Source organism: Hyla sarda, chromosome 2 (assembly GCF_029499605.1).
Source record: "Hyla sarda isolate aHylSar1 chromosome 2, aHylSar1.hap1, whole genome shotgun sequence".
Taxonomy (NCBI): domain Eukaryota; kingdom Metazoa; phylum Chordata; class Amphibia; order Anura; family Hylidae; genus Hyla; species Hyla sarda.
Genome location: NC_079190.1, coordinates 110,272,243 through 110,281,650, shown reverse-complemented (window position 1 = coordinate 110,281,650; position 9,408 = coordinate 110,272,243). Strand labels below are relative to the sequence as shown.

Below are 9,408 nucleotides of genomic sequence, written 5' to 3'. Positions count from 1 at the left end.
ACGACTTCTTCTGTAGTATACAGCAGTTAATAAGTACTGGAAGGATGAAGATTTTTAAATGAAAGTAATTTACAAACCTGGATAATTTTCTGGCACCAGTTGATTTGAATACATTTGTTTTTTTCACTGGAGTACCCATTTAATTGGTTTCGGGAGGACCATTGTATGGTGGGTCCGTAACGCTATGGAAAACTGGTAATTGGTTTCTGCTTGAGAAAGAAATAATAATAATTTTTATATAGCGCACACAGATTCTGCAGCACTGAAAAGGGGCAAAGTGGTAGTCGTGTAAGCCAATTAGGGAATGTTATAGGTCTGCTTGAAGAGATGTGTCTTTAGGCGACCTTTAAAACTCTGGATGTTATGGTTGAGTCTGAGTGATCATGGTATCGCATTCCAGAGAACTGGTGAGCAAAGTCTTGGAGACGGGAGTGCGAGGTTCGGATTATGGAAGATTTTAGTGTGAGATCATTAGCTGAGCGGAGAGATCGTGTAGGATGGTAGACGGAGATGAGAGAGGAGATGTAGGGAGGTGCAGCACTGTGGAGAGCTTTGTGTGTGAGACTGAGGATATTGTACTATATTCTGGATTGAATGGGTAACCAGTGTAGTGACTGGCACAGGGAGGAGGCATCAGTGTAACGGCTGGAGAGGAAGATGAGCTGGCTGCTCCATTAAGGATGGATTGGAGAGGGAACAGTTTAGAGAAGGGAAGGCCTATAAGTAAAGAGGCGGGAGGCAGTCAAGGCGGGAGTGATTCAAGGCAATAATGAGAGTTTTAGCAATTTCAATAGTGAGAAATGAGAGGATTCTAGAAATGTTTTTGAGCTGCAAGCGACAAGAACGTGAAAGGGCTGAATATAGGGAGTGAAGGACAGATTAGAGTCTAGTATAACTTCAAGACAGCGAGCCTGCTGCCCGGGAGTTATGGTAGTACCATATACAGAAATGGAAATGTCAGGTTTAGGTACAGTATCAGTCACTGGTATTTTGTAGGACAGTCACTGGTATTTTGTAGGAGTGCAGGCGTGATGTTGGGGGAAGAGGTATAGAGTCATCAGCATAGAGGTGGTACTGGAATCCAAATCTACTGATTGTTTTTCCAATGGGGATGTATAGAGAGAAAAGAGTAGAGGACCCAGGACCGATCCCTGGGGAACCCCGACAGCAAGGGGAAGAGGAGAAGAAATAGTGCCAGAAAATGAGACACTGAAGGAGCGGCCAGAGAGATAGGAGGAAAACCAGGCGAGAGCAGAGTCCTTAAGACCAATTGAGGGCAGACTACTGAGGAGGAGATGGTGATCTACAGTTTCAAAAGTCACAGGAGGTCCAAGGGAATCAAAAGAGAGAAATTGCCTTTAGATTTGGCAGTCAGTAGATAATTAGTGACATTGGTTAGGGCTGTTTCTGTGGAGTGTAGGGAACAGAAACCAGACTGTAAGGGGTCAAGGGGAGCGAGTTCTCAGATAGATAGCGGATCAGGCGGGAATAGACCAAGCGTTCCAGGAGTTTGGAGATAAATTAGATTAGAGAGGCGTCGATAGTTGGCTGCACAGGTCCAGAGATGGTTATTTCAGTAATGGGATAAAGTGGAATTACCATATTTTTCGCCAAATAAGACGCACTTTTTCTTCCGCAAAACGGGGGGGGGGGGGGGAGTTGGTGCGTCTTATATGGCGAATACACACCTATTGCGGCGGCCCCTGGCCAGGACCTGCTGTTAATACAGGACATCCCTGATCGCGGTGATGCCCTGTATTAACCCTTCAGACACGGCGATCAAAGCTGACCGCCGCGTCTGAAGGGAAAGTGACACTAACCCGGCTACTCAGTAGGGCTGTTCGGGACCGCTGCGGTGAAATCGCGGCGTCCCGAACAGCTTACAGGACCTTACCTGCCTCGGTGTCTGCTCCGGGATCCCCTGTTTGGCCGGCGCTCTCCTTCGACGTCATCACGTCGTCGCGCACGCCGTCCCGTCATCCAATAGGAGCAGCGTGCGTGATGAAGGCAACGGAGAGCGTGGATCCCGGGGAAGAAGACGTCTGGAGAATCTGGGACACCATGGGGACGCGGCGACAGTGATGGAGTGACATCCAGGGCAGCGGTGACGGGTCCGGAGCGGCGGGGACACGTGAGTAATACCTCCTATCCAGTCATCTTCAACCTGCGGACCTCCAGATGTTGCAAAACTACAACTCCCAGCATGCCCGGACAGCCAACGGCTGTCCGGACATGCTGGGAGTTGTAGTTTTGCAACATCTGGAGGTCCGCAGGTTGAAGACCACTGTTGGGTCCAGAATCTTAATTTTTCTAGATTTTGCACCTATAAATTGGGTGCGTCTTATACGCCGGTGCGCCTTATAGGGCGAAAAATACGGTATGCTTTTTACACTGTCAGTACTGAGCACAGAAAATGGCAGTGTTTCTATACCAGTGTAACTTGATAGAAGCAGCAGAAAGGAGGGATCAATATTTGCGAATATTCGCATATGCGAATATTCGCCCGGTGGTCTCACACAGTAGTATTAGAGCCTTCTTTAGACCACACAAGCTGAAAGCAGAGAGGGAGGATCACTGTCATGTGTACTGTGAAAAAAAAAGCGAATATTTGTAATTTCAAATATATAGTGCTATATTCGCGAATATTCGCGAATTTGCAAATATGCGATATTCGCGAATAAAATTTGAATTGCGAATATTCGCGAGCAACCTTAGCCGGAAGGAATATGCTTCAATGTGCTTTATTTAGCTTAGCGTTAATGAAAGCATTGCGGCTCACCTGAGCCTTTCTCAACAGAAAGCAGAATAAAGCATGTTGAAAAAAATATCCACCGTGTGCCGGGACTCTGGATTCAGAGCTATGACATCTCAGAACTTGTATAACAGTTCAGGTAGATTTTAACTGTAATGCCCCTCTTATTATGGCCTTATTTTAGCACATATATTAGCTTGTTATTCAGCATGTATTCTGGATTGTTAAAAAAAAATCCATTATTAAAATTTTAGTTTTTTGCATTAAAACTTTTGGTTAGGGAGGTACGCTTTGCTGAATGTTATGCCAACATTTCTGATTAAACCCCTGCATACAGGGCTCATTTTTCGGCACATCAATCTATCAAGGCAGGGAGGGTTGGGGAGGGAGGAGCCATGCTAACTGCGGCTCAGCACTGCCTCTTTGACACTAGAGGTTTGAGCATGTTATAGAACTGGCAGATTCCCTATTTTATATTACGCATTTCCTAACAGGGTAAATCATTTCTATACTAGACAGCAAATTTTCGTAAGCCCTGTAAAAATCAATTCCTTGAATGTATTCTTCATAATGGTAAAAGTTTATACAGTATTCAGTTTCAATATACTGCACATTGTTTCGAGGACAAGAAATACTGACAAATGAAGATCTATGACAGTTCAACTTAGAAGAAAGAAAGACAAAATTACATTGGAAAATCCCTAATACCAAACGTATCACCACAAGAAGAAAGACGTTTTCTGTAAATAAGATGGTATTAACATTGCTAGCAATTGTGATATCCTATAGTTTCGTTTGTTTCACGCAGAGCCCTGAAAGCATTCACCTTTCAACACCACAAAATTTACTTGATGTACAGAAACAAAAATGTGAGCGGAAAGAGTGCTGACAGGAGAATCAACAAGATGGGGATCTGTCATTTAGCCACATAATTTATCTGTGACAGTCGGTCCCACATGTTAATGCGTCGTATAATTACTGTCAAAACAAAAAAACAAGAACCTGATTTAATGCCATTCAGACACAGAAAAAACTCCAAGCTAACAATTTTGAGGTTGCAGTGTTCTAAAACTTTGGCAAGATCTGTGTATTCACAGAAGGAGAATGCAGTACAGTGACAGGAATAGCCAGAGGTATGCATTGGAGGATTCTACGTGTGGTAAAAAAAGAAGAAAAAAAAAGCATAAAGCATAAGCATAAAGTATTGTCAAAAATGTATTTGAATGAAAAGGTTTTTCTACTCCGAAAAATCTCTGCTTGATTAAAGGGTTCTTTCTAATATGCAGATAACAAAGTGTCCCCTTACTTGGACCCTCAACAATTAGTTGTTATCATTGGGCAAACCTGATAGCAAGTATTCAGTTTAGCTGCAGCGCCACCACAGGAGAAATAAATTATTACATACTTCCCATTCATTTCAGTAGGGTGTCTTTGAATGCCGGACTTTGTATCCTGTTTTTGCGCTGCAGGGGTCAGCCATGCCCCTCGTGATGTCACGGCCATGTCCCCTCAATGCAAGTCTGTGGGAGGGCCGTCACGCCCCCTCCCATTGACTTGCATTGAGAGGGCATGGTCGTAATGTCACATGGGGCGTGGCCGATCCCCGAAGCGTGAAAAAACAGCTTTCGGAACATTTAGTTCGGAACGCTGGCCAGTGGAGTACCCCTTTAAAAGATGAGGATAATAAACTCATCTTTAGTTTTGAGCACATATCAAAGGGGGCCAATAAAGAGACGGCTACAAGTATGTGTGGTCACTACATCATTAAAAGAAGCTACAGAAGTTTTCGACTGAAATTTTCCATAACATCTTCAAAAAAGTACAGCTAGAATCACAATAGTTTACAAATGTATGACCAACGAAAACACAAAGGGTCCATTTCTTTTTTATGAAACTTCATACCACATGCCACATTTGCATATTTCATGTTATTTTTTTGTGTGTGTGTGAAAAAGACATATATGTCCTATATACACTTTTAATAGCATCCAAAAAGTCTATTACTTATGCACATACATTAAAACCCCTTAAGGACCAAGGGCGTACCTGAATGTCCTGCGCTCGCTCGGGTTCACGCGTCATATCGGGTCAGTCCTGGCGGCCAATGGTAGCCGGGACCCGGGGCTAGTAGCACACATCACCGATCGCAGTGACGCATGCTATTAACCCTTTAGACACGGCGATCAAATCGCCGCATCTAAACTGTAAAACAAAGTACTCCCGGCTGCTCAGTGGGGCTGATCGGGACCACCGCGGTGAAACATCAGCTAGGATACGAGTGGAGGGTCCCTTACCTGCCTCCGGCACGTCCGATCACCGATCCAGGTTTGAGCAATCGGAAAAAAAAAACATTTAAGCAGCACGGTCAATAGCATATACGTAAAAAAAAATCAAAATTCAAAATAGCGCATTTTTGTACCATAACATTTTTTATAAAAAGCGCTCAAAAAGTCTGATCAAAACAAACATGGTACCGATAAAAACTACAGATCACGACGCAAAAATTGAGCCCTCATACATCCCCATATGCAGAAAAAAAAAAAATTATAGGGGTCAGAAGAGGACATTTTTAAGCATTTTAATTTTCATGCATGTAGTTATGATTTTTTCCAGAAGTAAGACAAAATCAAACCTATATAAGTAGGCTATCATTTTAACCATATGGACCTTTAGAATAAAGTGTAATTTTTACCGAAAAAATGCACTGCATAGAAACGGAAGCCCCCAAAAGTCACAACATTTTGATTTTTTTTCCCCGTTTCGTCATGGATTTTTGGGTAAAATGACTAACGTCATTGCAAAGTAGAATTGGTGGCGCAAAAAATAAGCCAAAATATGGATTTTTTGTGTGAAAATTGAAAGGGTTATGATTTTTAAAAGGTAAGGAGGAAAAACAAAAGTGCAAAAACAGAAAGGTCCTTAAGGGTTTCTCCGCTGGAAAACATTTTTTTTTAAATCAACTGGTGCCAGAAAGTTAAACAGATTTGCAAATAATTTCTATTCCAGTACTTATCAGCTGCTATATACCACAGAGGAATTTTTTTTCTTTTTTAATTTCTTTTCAGTCTGACCACAGTGTTCTCTGCTGACACCTCTGTCCATGTCAGGAACTGTCCAGAGCCGGAGCGGTTTGCTATGGGGATTTGCTTCTGCTTCTAAAATGGACAGGTGTCAGCAGAGAGCACTGGGGACAGACAGAAAGGAAATTCAAAAAGAAAAGAACTTCCTCCTTAGTGTTGATAAGTACTGGAAGGATTAAGATTTAAAAAAAATAAAATTACATCTGTTTAACTTTCTGGAACCAATTGATTTAATAATAAATGTTTTCCAGTGGAGTACTCCTTTAAGGCCACACTTGACGAATGATTAGCCTATAAGATGTTTCTGGTTTTTGCTATTATGTGAAAAAAAATATGTTATAAAGATTATAGAAAATAATAGGGCATGCAAGTATATGCATTCTTAATAATGCTCAGCCAGAACAGCAATTTGCAGTGTTACAAATCTAAAATATAGATATAACAAAGAAATAACTTCTCAAAAGTCTTCAAACCAAAAAACATAATTAAAAAAATTATTGGATTATAAATATGTGAAAAATAAATTTACCAACCTATTACAATCATTACTTCCTGTGAGTAACTATGGATAGTGAATCACTGAATACATGTCAAAAAGTCAATCCTTCAATATATATTGTCAAGAGAATCAAATAGTTCTGAATAGATGCCTCCAATCTGTAGACTACTTAGAAAATGATTTTAAAAAAATTAAAAAAAATTTTAAACTGCTTTATGAAAAGAAAGACTGAGGCATTACATGGTGCAAGTTAATAGGTTGTCAAATTCTGCTGCTGTCGAAAAATAAGAACTTGAACCCTTCATTACAAGACAGGAATCTACTTGTTGCGTTCAGCATTATATACTTACATTTAACATCATGTAAGGTGAAGGAGCATTGTGTCTCCTTAGACCTCTGTCTTGAGGAGTCAATGTGCAAGTTGTTTTATTTCTCTTTTGGTTTGTGGAATTATACGGGCTAAATAAGTGTTTAAAATAACAGAATATTATTTCCTTTTGTGGCTATTACTAAATTAAACTTTATTTAAACATATTCCAGATGACATAATGTGCAAAAAATACAAACACAAAATAAACAACATAGAAAGTAACACATAAAAATATAAAATTATACTGCTGGTAATATAAAAACAAATATAAAAAAATATTTAATTATCATCATCATCAACAAAAACAATTCAACAGAATTAACATTAAATGGTCTAAACAATGGAATGATAATAACAATATCAGGAAATCATATGTTATCATATCATTAATTCTTTATTTGAAAATGTTTTCTGTGGAAGGAAATACAGTTTAGGAAAAATGATAGATTTCAGACTCCTGGTAAATATTGGGGGAAATAAAAAGTGTGAAAACAAAAACTGTCTGGTTTGACCCATAGCAACTAATCACAGCTCAGCTTTCATTTTACCAGAGCTTGTTAAAATATGAAAGCTGAACTGTGATTGGTTATTCTGGGCAAAACCAGACAGTTTTTATTTTTCAAAGTTTATATTTATTGGTGTCTTTTGGTAATAATCAAGTTCTTCAGAAAATGTACAGTATAACGAAGAACGTCAAGAACAATTTTTTGTTGAGAAACGTGTTGGATTTTATTAAAAATAGTGGATTTTTTCAACAAGAAGTGCAAAAAACAAAACAAAAAAAACCCCACTATTTTTTCTTTTTTTTGGGGAGGGGGTTGTTTTTACGGTGCTTACTTTGTGTCATACATAACATGTTAACTTTATTTACTGCTTCAAGGTACATACAACTTTTTGGTTGTTTTTTTATTTCATGTTTTGGGAGGTAAGTTGACCATGTGGGATAAGCTAGGTGATAATCATGCATTATCAATTATGTTATTTTTTTAATTTCCCTTTTTGTTTTCTGTGTGTTATTTTTTCCTTTATTTTCAATAATGTATTGTTTAAAGTGTTTTTCTATTAATTTTAAAACATATCATTTTTTACCATCATTGGGGGAGATTTATCAAAACCTGTCCAGAGGAAGAGTTGCTGAGTTGCCTATAGCAACCAATCAGATCGCTTCTTTCATTTTTCAGAGGCCTTTTCAAAAAATGAAAGAAGCGATCTGGTTGGTTGCTATGGGCAACTCAGCAACTTTTCTTCTGGACAGATTTTGATAAGTCTCTCCCATTGTTCCTATAGGGCACTTTCTGATTGTGATCCTCTGATTTCAGACATAATTCACTGCAAAACTTTTGTATTGCAGTGTGTTATGACTGTCTGGCAGGACCTAATAGGCAAAATTTTATGGCAAACCTTAAGGTTTTTGTTAGGCCCCTGGCTGCCATAGCAACCAATCAACACAGTGCAATTATGTTTATTCGGGGCAGTTTATTTTTCTTTTTTTAATTAAGACCTGAGGCATGTGCTCTCTATCACCCAAATGCAAGAAAAAGTGCAAACGTTTAACACTTAAAAAACCTGCACACGGTCCATTGCAAGCCCTTCTCCGAAAGGAGAGAAGCCCCAACAAACCCACCCTTACCCTCCAGGCCAAAAGGCACCTGCAAGGGTCTGGGTTCAATGTCCATTTTCACCGAAGCTACTGAAGGACTGCCAGTGCTCCTGGCATTAACCTGAGGTGAGGTTGGTGCCAGTGTGTCAACTCAATGAGCCCATCCTAACAGTGAGTTTCAGTACCTCAGGGTCACTACTCCCCGAGGCACAAAAGTACCTCAGCTCTAGACTTTCCCAGCCTCCTGGCGACACCCAGAGGGTACAGGTCTCATCAGGGCAGCCATTGAGCTGATTCATTAGATCAAGCCCCGGGATGCCCTGGTACACTTTCCCCCTCCATGCAGCAATCATACCCATCAGTCCCACACCAGCAGTTTCCGTCTACTAATAAGAACCAATAAGAACTGATAACAACAGATGCTACACTTGATCTTAGCCAAAAGGCCGAGAAGCAATTCATTTGGTGCTGATGGGATGACAGAGGGGGCCCCCTCCCTGTGTTTAGCCACTTACATGCTGTGGTCACAATTGACTGCAGCACTAAAGGTTAAACTGCCAAGATCACAGTTGTCTACAATACTGGCTATTAATGCAGTGTTACTGGCTAGTAATGCCACTGATCTCATGGGTGCATGGACTGCACTTGCTAGATCTCCATAGCAAAATGGACATCATGAAGTAATAATGACAGCTGCCCATGATGTGTATTTTAGTCATGGATTGTTATAAGGGTTTTCCAGTACGTACCTGCCAGACAGTAATGGACAAGCTTAGGAAGGATCTGTGCTTGTCTTGGGACTAAATGGCTGTGTTGTGAGATTACCATAAAGCTGAGGCTATCTTTTTGTGAATTGGATGTTTCCTGTTGGAGTTTTTTCCCTTAAACTAAAAATCCCATGATTCCTTGTTTGTATGTGAGAGGTCACTTTTCTCCCTACCACACATCAGCCACCCCACCCATTGAAACACACCTGTGATCCCTTCAATGCAATAAACCAGTGTTTTCTGACCAGGATGTCTCCAGCTGTTGCAGAAAAAAATTATCTTCCTCTCACCCAGTAGTCGCTCCACCCATTGAAGCAAAGACAGGCTCCCTCTGATCACC

The 9,408-nt window shown here is 40.4% G+C and overlaps 1 pseudogene; it reads right to left on the bottom strand.

The window, feature by feature from the left end:
* Positions 1 to 8,672: 8,672 nt before the first annotated feature.
* Positions 8,673 to 8,759, bottom strand: LOC130359926 (U2 spliceosomal RNA; annotated as a pseudogene).
* Between the last annotated feature and the right edge of the window lie 649 nt (positions 8,760 to 9,408).